The sequence below is a fragment of the Bufo bufo genome, chromosome 8 (assembly GCF_905171765.1).
Source record: "Bufo bufo chromosome 8, aBufBuf1.1, whole genome shotgun sequence".
Classification (NCBI taxonomy): Eukaryota; Metazoa; Chordata; class Amphibia; order Anura; family Bufonidae; genus Bufo; species Bufo bufo.
Window position 1 is genome coordinate 31,784,830 of NC_053396.1, and position 13,602 is coordinate 31,798,431.

At 44.0% G+C, this 13,602-nt stretch overlaps 1 protein-coding gene and 1 long non-coding RNA gene across 3 annotated transcripts in view; one reads left to right on the forward strand and one right to left on the reverse strand.

The window, feature by feature from the left end:
* Window positions 1–13,602, forward strand: part of GOLGA1 (golgin A1) — a 799,579-nt gene that overhangs the window by 268,056 nt on the left and 517,921 nt on the right. The gene's annotated exons all lie outside the window — the stretch shown is intronic.
* LOC120977894 lies at window positions 3,509–5,821 on the reverse strand. Its single transcript, XR_005773996.1, has 3 exons — window positions 5,709–5,821; window positions 4,712–4,838; window positions 3,509–3,653 (listed from the first exon to the last, which is right to left on the reverse strand). It is a non-coding gene; the product is annotated as an uncharacterized LOC120977894 (long non-coding RNA).

The window sequence follows — 13,602 nt, forward strand, 5'->3', positions numbered from 1 at the left end:
GCGCCGTATGGTTTTTGGAGGGCTGATTTTTATGGACTGGTTTATTTACACCATGTCCCATTTGAAGCCCCCTGATGCACCCCTAGAGGAGAAACTCCCTAAAAGTGACCCCATCTAAGAAACTACACCCCTCAAGCTATTCAAAACTGATTTTACATACATCGTTAACCCTTTAGGTGTTGCACAGGAGTTATTGGCAAATGGCGATGAAATTTGAGAATTTCATTTTTTTGCCTAATTTTCCATTTTAAGCCATTTTTTCCACTAACAAAGCAAGGGTTAACAGCCAAACAAGACTGTATCTTTATTGCCCTGACTCTGCTGTTTACAGAAACACCCCATATGTGGCCGTAAACTACTGTACGGGCACACAGCGGGGCGTAGAGTGAAAGGTGCGCCGTTTGGTTTTTGGAGGGCTGATTTTGCTGGACTGTTTTTTTGGCACCATGTCCCATTTGAAGCCCCCCTGATGCACCCCTGGAGTAGAAACTCCATAAAAGTGACCCCATCTAAGAAACTACACCCCTCAAGGTATTCAAAACTGATTTTACAAACTTTGTTAACCCTTTAGGTGTTGCACAAGATTTAATGGAAAATAGAGATACAATTTCAAAATTTCACTTTTTTGGCAGATTTTCCATTTTAATATTTTTTTTCCAGTTACAAAGCAAGGGTTAACAGCCAAACAAAACTCAATATTTATGGCCCTGATTCTGTAGTTTACAGAAACACCCCATATGTGGTCGTAAACTGCTGTACGGGCACACGGCAGGGCGCAGAAGGAAAGGAACGCCATACGGTTTTTGGAAGGCAGATTTTGCTGGACAGTTTTTTTTTACACCATGTCCCATTTGAAGCCCCCCTGATGCACCCCTAGAGTAGAAACTCCAAAAAAGTGACCCCATTTTAGAAACTACGGGATAGGGTGGCAGTTTTGTTGGTACTAGTTTAGGGTACATATGATTTTTGGTTGCTCTATATTACACTTTTTGTGCGGCAAGGTAACAAGAAATAAATTTTTTGGCACGTTTTTATTTTTTGTTATTGACAACATTCATCTGACAGGTTAGATCATGTGGTAATTTTATAGAGCAGGTTGTCACGGACGCGGCGATACCTAATATGTATACTATTTTTTTTATTTATGTAAGTTTTACACAATGATTTCATTTTTAAAACAAAAAAAATGTTTTAGTGTCTCCATAGTCTAAGAGCCAAAGTTTTTTCAGTTTTTGGGCGATTATCTTAAGTAGGGTCTCATTTTTTGCGGGATGAAATGACGGTTTGATTGGCATCTATTTTGGGGTGCATATGACTTTTTGATTGCTTGCTATTACACTTTTTGTGACGTAAGATGACAAAAAATGGCTTTTTTTACACCGTTTTTATTAAAATTTTTTTACGGTGGTCATCTGAGGGGTTAGATCATGTGATATTTTTATAGAGCCGGTCGATACGGACGCGGCGATACCTAATATGTATACTTTTTTTTTATTTATGTAAGTTTTACACAATGATTTCATTTTTGAAAGAAAAAAAATCATGTTTTAGTGTTTCCATAGTCTAAGAGCCATAGTTTTTTCAGTTTTTGGGCGATTATCTTGGGTAGGGTATGATTTTTGCGGGATGAGATGACGGTTTGATTGGTACTATTTTGGCGTACATGCGACTTTTTTGATCACTTTTATTACCTTTTTTGGGAAGTAAGGTGGGCAAAATTTCAATTTCATCCTAGTTTTTTATTTTTTATTTTTATGGCGTTCACCGTTCGGGTAAAGTAACATAACCGTTTTATAGATCAGGTCGTTACGGACGCGGCGATACCAAACATGTGTAGGGAATTTTATTTTTTTCATTTTTAATCAGTGATAAATGTGTTTTTTGATTTTTACTTTTTTTAACTTTTTTTTTGACCCAGACCCACTTGGTTCTTGAAGATCCAGTGGGTCTGATGTCTGTATAATACAGTACAGTACAATATATATTGTTCTGTACTGTATTTTACTTACACTGAACAGATCTATGCTTTTAGCACAGATCTGTTCAGCACCATGGACAGCAGGACGCCTGAGAGGCGTCCTGTTGCCATGGGAACCTTCCCCGTCTGCTCAGAACTGCGCAGACGGGGAAGGGTAAGCACAGGGCTGAGGGGGGCTCTCTCCCTCTCCCATCGGGGGGCTGCAAAGGCACAGCAGCCCCCCGATGGGAGAGGGAGGGAGCTCCCTGCGCTGTTAACCTTTTCCATACAGCGGTCCGTACGGACCGCTGTATGGAAAGGGTTAACAGCTGACATCGCATCGCAGATGTCAGCCGTTTATACCAGGGTGCCAGCAATGTGCTGGCACCCTGGTATCCCCACTAGAAACCAACGATTATACAAGGGGAGGCGGGCGGGGGATCGCGATCCCGCCTGCCGCACCGCCCGCCTCCCGCACCGCCCACACTGCCCGCAACCCTCCCCCTGCACCTCCCACCGGGCTAAAATCACTCGGGGGGGTGCAGGGGGAGGGATACAGATCTATTTTAGGAATACTAAAGTTTCTGATCCCCGCGGTCAGGGACCGCAGGGATCAGAAACTGCAGAAATCGCAGCAAACCGCAGGTCTGAATTGACCTGCGGTTTGCCGCGATCGCCGACATGGGGGGGTCACGGGACCCCCCCGCGCATTTAGCCTAGGTGCCTGCTCGATGATTTGAGCAGGCACCGGGTTCCGATCACTGCCGGCCGGGCGGCAGTGATCGGAACAACACATGACGTACCGGTACGTCATGTGTCCTTAAGTACCAGGACATCATGACGTACCGGTACGTCATGTGTCCTTAAGAGGTTAATGTTATTTGATTCTCCGCACATAAATCCTAAACGTGTGCATGTACCCTTAAGTGGCTGATTTTTGCTGATGTTCACATAACGTTTTTTCCCATCCGTTTAACGTGTTTAAAAAACGTATACGTTAAATAGATGCCTCAGACTGAACGTGGTGTGCTGCATTTTTGTACCCTTTTTTTGTAATATTTACATCAAATGGAGGCATAAAACGTGATGTGAAAGCACCGTTAGTCGTACTTGAGCGGTTTTCTCTCACACCATTCTTTATTTGTCATCTTACACTGTTCTGTCACTTCTTATCGGTGATTAATTGCTCCTCCACTACAGTTCTCACGCCGTGGCCTCAGTATCTGTAGAGGGGCTCATCTCACTGGACACAGGGGTGACCTCTGACCCCTGGAAGCTCCAGAATTACCAGCCATAGATTTAATGAGCGCTTCGCAGGATCTCCGGACTTTGTGTGATTTGCTCTTAAAGTCGTTTTTCAGACGAAGCCGCTGATCCTGAGATCACCCAACTATTCATTCACCCAACTATTAATTCTCACGATCGCCAGTCCCAGTACAAAGGATGATTATTGATTGACAGTGGCTGCGTAAAACTAATTATATGAGTTTTTCAATGGACAGTACAGTAGCAAGATAGCAGCAAAATGACCTAAAGTGCATTTTACCTTTGCTCATGCTGGTCAGCGGCAGAGTGTACTGTCCCAGGAACTCGTTGGAAACCATTAACAGCTGATCCTCCAAAGAGATCCGTACCAGTGCCAGCTCCGGGACCTGGATGATAAAGTCCAGTGACTGGTTCCACTGGGGGTTAAATGCTGAAAGGAAAGAAGAAAGAAGCAGATAATACACTGCACACATCCTAACACAGGTTGGGTGGAAGGCGTAGTATTGGGGTGAAGGGGTTATCGGGGTGTAAGAATTACAACAGAGGTTCCTGTGCAGGAAGTGTCCTCTCCCAACTCTTGCTCGCAGCTATCAAGATCTAAAGTGTTAGAAATATGGATGAGCGAACTTCAAGTTTTGAAGTTCGGGTATATGCTAAATTGCATTATGGATAACCTCATGTCATCTTGTGTATTTATTTTGGGTCCACTACACTGTGCATTCCTATTTCTAGTGCAACTGTTATGTTAATGTAATGTGCCTGGTTCAACAGTAGGAGGCAGCAAGCATGGCAGACCTATAGTTAACAGATAATGGAACCCTTCTTTCCATTCTAACCCTCCCTCCAAGGTGGGGAGAGGACTAGTTAGTTTGAGTCAGTCTAGTGCACCCCCATCTAGGGGAAGGGTGTGCAGCAAATGCACGTCCTTGCTGGACATGCCTAATTCAAGCCAGCTAGAGCCCCTTCAGCTCTGCTGGTTATGGAGGCCAAAGCCTGAAGCCTCAGGGGCACTATTTTGTGCTGCCCTGTGATATTTGGTTCTGGTGGGGCAGTATTTTGTGCTGCATTGTGGTCCTGGCCACTTCTGCTGTCCCTGCCTACTTGTTTTGTCCTGTCTTCTGCCAATTTGGACACCCCTACAACATGGGGCCAATCCTTCCCTGAAAGTATGGTACTCTCTAGGCACCATTTTAGCACTGTATGATTTTATTAGGGTTATGTATGGCACATTCTGAGTACAGGATCTCATATGGATACTAAATAAGAGCCCAGTAGATTGGGATTATTGTGCCAGGAAGGTATAGTTTTTCAGAGACAGTCTCAGCAAATTCATTCTGTCCTGGGCCAGAAATGGGTCAGCTAACTCAAACCCCACCCATAAGTCGGTGTTCCCAGGTGCGTTCGGGGTGTCCTGATTTCACCAGCTGAAACCTTGGTAAGTATGGATCGGACAGCTCTCTGTAAATGTTACTAAACCCCACTTCTTACCGTTGTTCACCACTTGTGTTTGTTTCCGCCCCTCATCGACTGGAACCCCCTAAATCTCCACCTTCACTATCAGGCTGGGCTTGGTTTTGCAGATACTTTCATGTGGCAGGAGGAAGCCGCTGATCACCTGGAAAACACAGAAGGACTCATTTATTAAAACTGTCTAACAGGAAAACTGTCTTAGCTGGCAACCAGTCAAAGCTCACCTTTCATTTCTTAAAGTGTTCTGAAAAAATAAAAGGTGAGCGTTGATTGGTTGCTATAGGCAACTAAAAGAGTTTTCCTGTTAGACAATTTTGATAAATAAGGCCCAAAGTTTCCTATGAGTCCTGAGATAGATGACACAGGAGGGGGCTGGTGCATGCAGGGAGAGGCGAAAACTGAAACGGCGCCCCCCCCTTGCCAATTTCTTAACCTAACCACTTTGCCACAATGATGGCGCTCATCGCCCATGGCCCTTCTGCTGCCCTCCTCTTGCCTATACCTGGTGCTGCCTGATGCGATCACCTCACCTGGCCTCATTGGTGGTGCACCCCTGGGTGCATAGATACAGAGGTGCTTAGGCCTCCATCTGAAGGAGACAGTACGGTACAAACCCAGGTAGGTAATCATGGCCATAATCTCTCTTTGAATTCATCCATTCATTCCCAGCCTTTAGAGGGACGTAACTGTCCCTCTAAAGGCTGGGAATGAATGGATGAATTCAAAGAGAGATTATGGCCATGATTACCTACCTGGGTTTGTACCGTACTGTCTCCTTCAGATGGAGGCCTAAGCACCTCTGTATCTATGCACCCAGGGGTGCACCACCAATGAGGCCAGGTGAGGTGATCGCATGAAAAGGAGTAACTTCCTTTTCATCGTTCGGGCTCATTTCTTCTCACAATATCCATACTGTATATTATTGCAGTATATTCTGCTAGTCGAGGTGTTGATGACTCCCCTGTCTCCACTCCCCGTCTGTGTGGTTTATGAATAGAGGGATATGGAACGATACCTTAATGGTGAAAAATATCTGTTGTGTCCTGTGTTTGCGTCCATGAGGAACAAAGCTGCAGTCTTCATTACGCAGAAATTCGGGCTTTAGTAAATATCCACATCTCCCATTATATCCACATCTCCCATTATCCCGAAACTTTCCATCCTGCAGATCCATTGGAATCCCCGGCATCTGAAAGTTTAAAGCGGCTAAAAAGAAGATGAAAAGGAATGTACAAGAGGCTATAAGGGTGGATTCACACACAGGGTTTTTGTGGAGTTTTTCAGCGCTTTAAAAAAAAAAAAATCAGCATTTTAGAACTTTTTTTTCTTCAGTTTTTACTGAAAAATGCCAGTTTCAAGTGGTAAATGGGAAATATGAAATGTAGGACATACGTGCAAATCTTTTTTCTGAAGATTTTTTATTTATTTTTATCCTAAATGCAGTATGTCTAAACAATACATTTTTTCTCATAATTTTCCAACTCTAAAGGGTAAAATACCATTCACATATTTGTTTCAAAACTCTGCTCTATGAATGTGTTCTTATGAGGTAAGGTCTGTTACCATGGTAACCCCAGAGCAAGCACACTACTTCCATAACTGCAGCAGTGAAGAGATTGGGAGAAAGCAATAAAATAAACCTTTTCTATATCCGTGTATATCGGATTATTATAGATAAACTGCTCTGACCTCACTCTTCTCCCGACTAATGGAAACAGATTTCATAGGCATGCTAACCAGAGGGGAGAAATACACAAGTAGTAGGGTAAAAGTTAACCCTAAAATATCACTAAGACACTATACTATAATCAGCCCCACAGACAGGCCCAGTGTGTGGCATGTACTCACTCATCTGGCAGCCGACATTCCAGAATTCCTGCGGGTAGAAGTTAGAGGAGTCAATTCTGGACCAGTTAGGGTAAATCCGAGTGATGAACCTCCTGGTGTGTTGGATGAATTCCTGGGCTGGGGATGAAGCAGCAATGTCCAGGTTATTTTACTTGACTTTTACACACATGATCAGATAACCTTTGTAGCTAAAGAATTTATAGGCCTGAGCACTATTCCCTCCAAGTTCAACAACCTAAAACAACACTCTGTTGCGTAGCACTCCAATAATTAACCATATAGCAGACTGATCCATAGTGCCGCCCATCCAGCATCCAGACGGTATCATACAACATTCAGATAGTGTCAACAGTGTCCAGATAAACCGCAGTGAACAACATCCACATAACTGGTGTATAAAATGTCCATAGTTTAATCATGCAGCTGCCAAATAACGGCTAAAGTGTCCAGATAAATGGTGACTACCGCACCCATATAAATAGTTGTATACAGCATCCGCGCGGAATACTCGCTCGTGTGAATGAGCCCTTAAGGTGGCTGATATTTGCTGATGTTATTCAAGTAAATAGCTGATTTCCAATTGATAAATCTCATCTGAGCGTCCATAAAATCCTGAATCAATTTTATTTTATGCCCTGAGTGAAACCACAAACCCACATCATTAATTGTGATGGAGCCCAGACGACAAAACCAGAGGCAGGAGTCGAGAGCAACATCACAGCGAGACGAGAACATAACTGACCTGAGTTTTGGGCCAGTTTGCGTGCCTCCTGTTCCTGTAGATTGGTAACTTCAGTAAATGTTTGCTTTTGAAATTAAAAAAGTTTGGAAGTTTGCTAAATTGGTGTAAATCACAAGATCTGAGAGCTCCATGGCCATCTCCCTGTTCTCTACCTGAGAAGAAGACAAGGAAATCATTAAGATCTATCTGACTGCAGCATCCCACTTATGTGTGTACAAGTGGACCCTTGAAACATTTGCATATTTATTAAATGTATTTCTGTGTCATTACATCTATTCACCCCTAGGTGGTGCTGCCATCACATATATATATCTGGGGTGTGCTAATAAAGTTAGTTGAAGGGAAGTGAGAGGACAGAGAACAGAGAAGTAACTTAAAGGGGTTGTCCGGGTTCAGAGCTGAACCCAGACATACCTCCATTTTCCCCCCAGGCAGCCCCCCTGACATGAGCATTGGAGCAGTTCATGCTCCGATGCTCTCCTTTGCCCTGCGCTAAATCGCAGTTCTGGTGACATACCGGGGTTCTCCATGGGGCTGCCAGGAAGCCCGGTGACGTCTCCTGCAATGATGGGCGGGACTGCTGTATGGGGACTGACTAGCAGAGGAGGAATTTGGCTTCTCCTGGTCTCTGGACGGTACTCACAGGGTATGCTTCTTCCTGGAGTTCTGGAGGTGGCTGCTTGCTTCTACCAGCTGAGGCTGAAGGGCTCAGGCTGGGAATGATGATCTTTTGTCTCAGCCGAGACAAGATTCTGGCTTAGGATCCCTAGAGCCACGATGGGTGTGAATAGTCCTCAAGTGAATTATTTATTGAAAGGAATTGTGGAGAAGTACAGTAAGACAAGACGGTCACATCCAAAGCTGATGGCAAAGGAGCCTTGAGAAAGTCAACTTTTTCTCTAAATTCCTCTATCTACTGGAGGAATACCATTGGATCAGAGATGTCCTTCAATTTTTTGGCAATGACACAAGCCCTTTTCTGCTCGTTGATAATGGTGTTGAGCTTATTGATTTCAGGGTCATACGCCTGCAGGACTTCAAGCCTCATGGTCTCAAAGTCCGAGAGAATATGGCTTATAGCACGATCACTATGGTGACTATGGGTAGCTAATTGTGGCGCTAAGGCTTGAGGTACCATACCCTAGGCCAGTGATAGGCAAACTGCGGCTCTCCAGCTGTTGCAGAACTACAACTCCCAGCATGCAAAGACTGCCTACAGCTTTCAGCCTACAGCAGGGCATGGTGGGAGTTGTAGTTTTGCAACAGCTGGAGAGCCGCAGTTTTCCTATCACTGCCCTAGGCAAAGTCTCAGAAGGGGAGGTATTTAGCGTCTCCATACACTTCTGGCAATGTCACAGGAGGAGGGTAGTATAATCCCATGGAACTCCTGGAAGTAAAACATCTCAGGATGGGAGCAATCCTGAACATATAACAAACGGGAAGGAGGGGTCTATGACTTCTAACCATTCCCGAAGCAGCGGGGTTACCCGTATAGTTACTGGACCTGCCAGGACTTACCACTTGGTCCTACCTATGCACTATGAGTAGGCCATTAGTATTAAGCGTCCGCATAGGCAGTCCGTATAAAGGAGTGAGAGAACATGAGCTGTAAAATAAGGCATACGGGAGTAAGTTGCTACATTTTTGGTTAAGTGCAACGTTAAGTGAAATTGTCACAAAAAGTGCAGGAAGGTCACATTGCGGCACCTAGAAGAGAATACACACAATGGCCATGTTATATTCGAACGTTACATAACTTGTAAACATTTGGCAAAATTATAGTGCAATTATATCACATAGAAATCACAAAGAGCTCAGGTATATGTTTGAGTCTTTTCTTTAGGTGCAAGCTTTTAACGTTGCAGTAAACATCTTTAGAAAATAGTGCAATTTTTTATTAATGCAATAATGTGCTCAAATATAGCTTTGAGTCTTTTTGCTTAAAGTGCTTAATGTTGAATCCTCTGGAAACAGGGCAAAAGTCAATTGTAATCCACAGGACAATAAAAGTTAATTGTAATCCAATGGAAATATAAAATGTTATGTAAAAGCACTTAAAATAGCAGCATATTTTAGAGCCATAGTTCCACAAGTTTATCAAGTAACCTGAGAAAGGGGATAAAACAATGTAAAAACTTGGATGCAAGGGGTTAAATGATGATGGGGGGTATCCTTACTGCACATGACCATCAGGGTGAGGACAAACTAGGGCAACCTGAAACAAAAAACGTTAAAAACCATGCCAACGGGTCCTCACCCGTCAGGAATTGTGCACGACGTGGCTCCCAAATAGTTCCTATTTGTTGAAGGATGCATCTTTATAGAAGGACATCCATGTCCTCCTCGCTGCTGGAGCTACTAAAGCGCATCAGAGGACGCTCTTGCCTCTGGTGGCTCAAGGTTGCAGCATTAGCGGTACGCCACTGACCTCTAGTGGTGGCTGTAGGTACTGGCTGTGCAGACAGCCTGGTGAAAGCAGCTGTAACCTGCTGCAAGCCGGGATCCCTAGCAGGTGCAGAGGCGGTTAAAACCTCCGGCTGAAGGGGTTCTGGTAGGCAACTTGAGGGTGCCTGGGGTTGCTTCCACGGCAAAACTGAGGAGTTGATTTGGCCCACCCGCAGTGTTGGTGGTGCAGCCAGGTCAGGAATAAGTGGTTCAGGTTCTGGCTGGGGCTGTTCTCTGAACCTCAACCTGCCGTCTGGGGTCTCCTGTAGGCAGCAGACTTTCCCTGCAGAGCCTGGGTCTTCCTGCCATGTCTCTGGGGCAACTGCAGGGGTTAACAGGGGTTAACGGTTTGGCCAGCAGGGTCACACCGGCAGCAAAGAGGCCTTGGACGGAGCGCATAGGGGTGTACTCTACTTGATCCCCTGCGTACAGGTTGTGACTGGCCTGTGGTAGGTAATGTTTCACGGAGCGGCGGCCCACAAAGATTTTTGACTTAGAGTGGCTATCTTGCAGGAACAAATTGCAATGAGCAGGACCGTGGTACGGTTACACGGATGCCAAATTATGCAGTGGGTCCGGATATGAGTATAGAGTACAGTTGTTATAGATGCTTCCTGAAGGACAAGCTCCAGCTTTGAGTAATTCTTTGACACAGTCAAAATGGCCACCACTAACTGCAGTGAATAATGGGGTTTGGGCTTTCAGATCCAAGATGTCCACTTCTTCCCCATTAGCCAGGAGAATCTTCAAGCCTTTGGAGGCAGCCAAGTGAAGAAGGGTCACTGGAACACCCCAAACACTCTGACTGTTGACCAATTTCTTATATTTGTCTTCTGAAAGTAAGATAAATATTCAGGGTTATCCATTGTCACCGCCAGATGTAGTTCACGGCGCTCTTCAGCTGCCCCCTCATCTTCTTTTTTTCTTAGGATAGAAAACATGCCATTCTTCATACATCTGCATCTGTTTGCCATTTTCAGCACAAACCAATCTTAGATGTTAAAGCTGTAAAAGCAGAGCAGAAACAGAATGTGAATATTTGGAGCCAAATTACTCAACATTACAGTTTTTCAGGATATCATGTTTTCATTCATTACACATATTAAAGGGGCCTTGGACGGAGCGCATAGGGGTGTACTCTACTTGATCCCCCAGTACAGGTTGTGACCGTAATTTCACCGTAAACGAGTTATATTTTTAAATCATTCCGAAAACACTACATGTAAAATTTAACATGCTGCACCATAACATATTGTTTTTTTAAAATTTATGTAGGTGCTGTATATGTCCCATCAGGATGGCCCCTGTATGTGTCACCATAATCGAAGTTAAAAAAGAAAGGCTATAAAGCGAGTAAAATTTAATTATTTTAATAGGTTTGTACTAATTATTACTCAACTCAAGTTATTCTTACTTTGTATTACGAGTTTACAGTGTGCAGAATATTTTAAAGAGTGTATGAAGACAAACAAACCTAATCACATCCCTTGTACTATATATGAAATACTAGTGTTCATTTTCAATTCCCTCCGTTCCAGCTGTATTCACTCCTAATGTTACAATACTTTTTTGTACTTGTCACTGACTCCAGTGGCTGCAGTTATTTGCACTAATATTTTTCCATTGGTTTTGTTTGCTTTTTAGGTCAACTCTGAGAACTGCGTCGGGTGGCATACGAGGCAGATGAAGGGTTCCAAGGAAGATACTCGCGAAGAAGGAGTATAGAATTGACAGTTTATTTTACCATTTTCCAGTCTGCATTCACCTTTTATTATGTTGGAATACTTTTATACCTGTCAATGACTCCTGTGGTTGCAGCTATAGGCACTAACATTTTCTATTTGTTTTCTTTTTGGGTCAGCTCTGATGAGCACTGCATACGCGGCAGATGAAGGGTTCCATGGAAGATACCATATGGTGCATCATCCTGGGCGCTGTTACTGGCTGAGTAGTCAAGATCTTCCTCTGTGCAACAAACGAGTGCAGGGTAGAACATGTTTGCCTTTCTTTCCTTTGTTTGTACCAACTTTATTTAGAATAATCTGGTGAACAGAGTCGTCCGTCATGCATGGCTGAGCCATGGATTGCAGATGGAGTTGAGAAGCTGCGGCATCTACAAGAGGAAGACACAAACAATTGGTGGAAGCTGCGGCACTGCATAGCCATCAGCCTTGGTTGTAAAGAGGAGGATACGTATAGTTCTCTGCCAGAAGCTATTTGGGTGCTACCTCTGCGGATTAACCCTTTCTGTAAAGAATACTTGTCCCATGCAGATTCTCCCCATGTACATCTATTATTTCCAGTCGGCCGCATACACATGGCTGTGCCCACGTTGCAGACCATGGGTCTGCAAAACACGTACACTAGCCATGTACAACCCGCATGACAGTGCAGACCCCTTTTCATCAATGGGTTTGAAAATGCGGCAAAACAAGGCACATGTTGTCTTATGGTGCCTCAGCAGTACAGACCCAGAAAGTCTTCCCTGTGCTTCAAGGTCCGTTTCTCAAAAGATAGAACATCATGGTCATGGACCCATTGAAGACAATGCGGGCTGCACACGCCTAGTGCACGTGATTCGAGGATCAACGTTTTTTCAAGGTCTTGTGAATGTGGACACATTTCTTCCCGGCCTACCATATGTCTTTTATTTGAATAATTGGGTTGTCAGGATACATTAAAGATTTCTTAAACGTGAATATTTTTTGTAAGTTTTCAGAAACTTGGTACTGTCACTTTAATAGTATGAAAAATACTTAGATATTGGTGTAAATAGACAATTTTTGGTTAAATAACTGTCTTCTGTATTTCTGTGGTCTCTGGAGTTTCATAATTCAGCCAAATTCACAGAATGCATCTATCCTGGAACCTCATTAAAACAGCAGTGGAAGACTAAGCAAAGATGACCATTTATTGGGTTGTGTAAGAATGGTAATAGCGCCACTTTGCTGGGTCTCATATTAGATTCTTTCACTACAAATGGTGCAGAGCTGCAGTACCTGATCCAGCCTGATGGACAAGAGTGTCACTGGTCCTGAAGCTCAAAGTACATTTTAACGCTATGGGATTTTTTATTTTTTTTACATAGGTTAGTAGTAACTTTTTTAAAAGTTGTGGTAAGTTGGTCTGCAATCCTCTAGATGGTCTTCTAGGCAATAAATGCCAGATCTGTGTGTCCAGGATGCTGCTATCTTAATTAGCTCTCCGGTTTTAGCATAGCTTCATTTCTGGATAGCTTCCTCCTTCTGCCTCCAATTGGAAATTTCATACCAAACTTTTTACAGTAATGCGGAGGACTTTGTGACTTAACCTCTGCCTCATCCTCTGCCTACAGATTCTGCCATGGGTTCCCTCTTCTCTCACTACAGTGAATGAGTGACCTTTCTCTCCCTTCAGACTACCGCCCTGACTTTACGGAAAAAGAAAGGGCCGGCACCAAATTGTTGATGACCTGTTGCATGCCAGTCATTATCTGGGAGCTTACAGCAACCTGAGCCTTCAATTTGGCTACCGTCACATCAGTACAGGCAGTCCGCTCCTTGAAGGCCTTGACCTCAACTTAGCCTCAATTTCCTCCTTCTGCCTCTGCAGCTCTACTAACTGTGACTCTAACCTAGTCACCTGCGCATCTCGGTCTACGGTAGACTGTACATTCTCCGCCAGCTGTACCCGCAATGCCGAAACCTGCTCCGAATTACTGGCACAGCACTGGCAGTGAATGGTCGGAGGAATTGTCTCCGTTGACCGAGACACCAGCGCAACTTCCTTTGGCTTGCAGATGCTAACCTCAAATGTATGCACAAGTTTGGCTAGCATCTGAAGCCGTTTGGTGGATTTATTTAAGACCGTCCGTTTGTCATAGCTACAAGCCTGT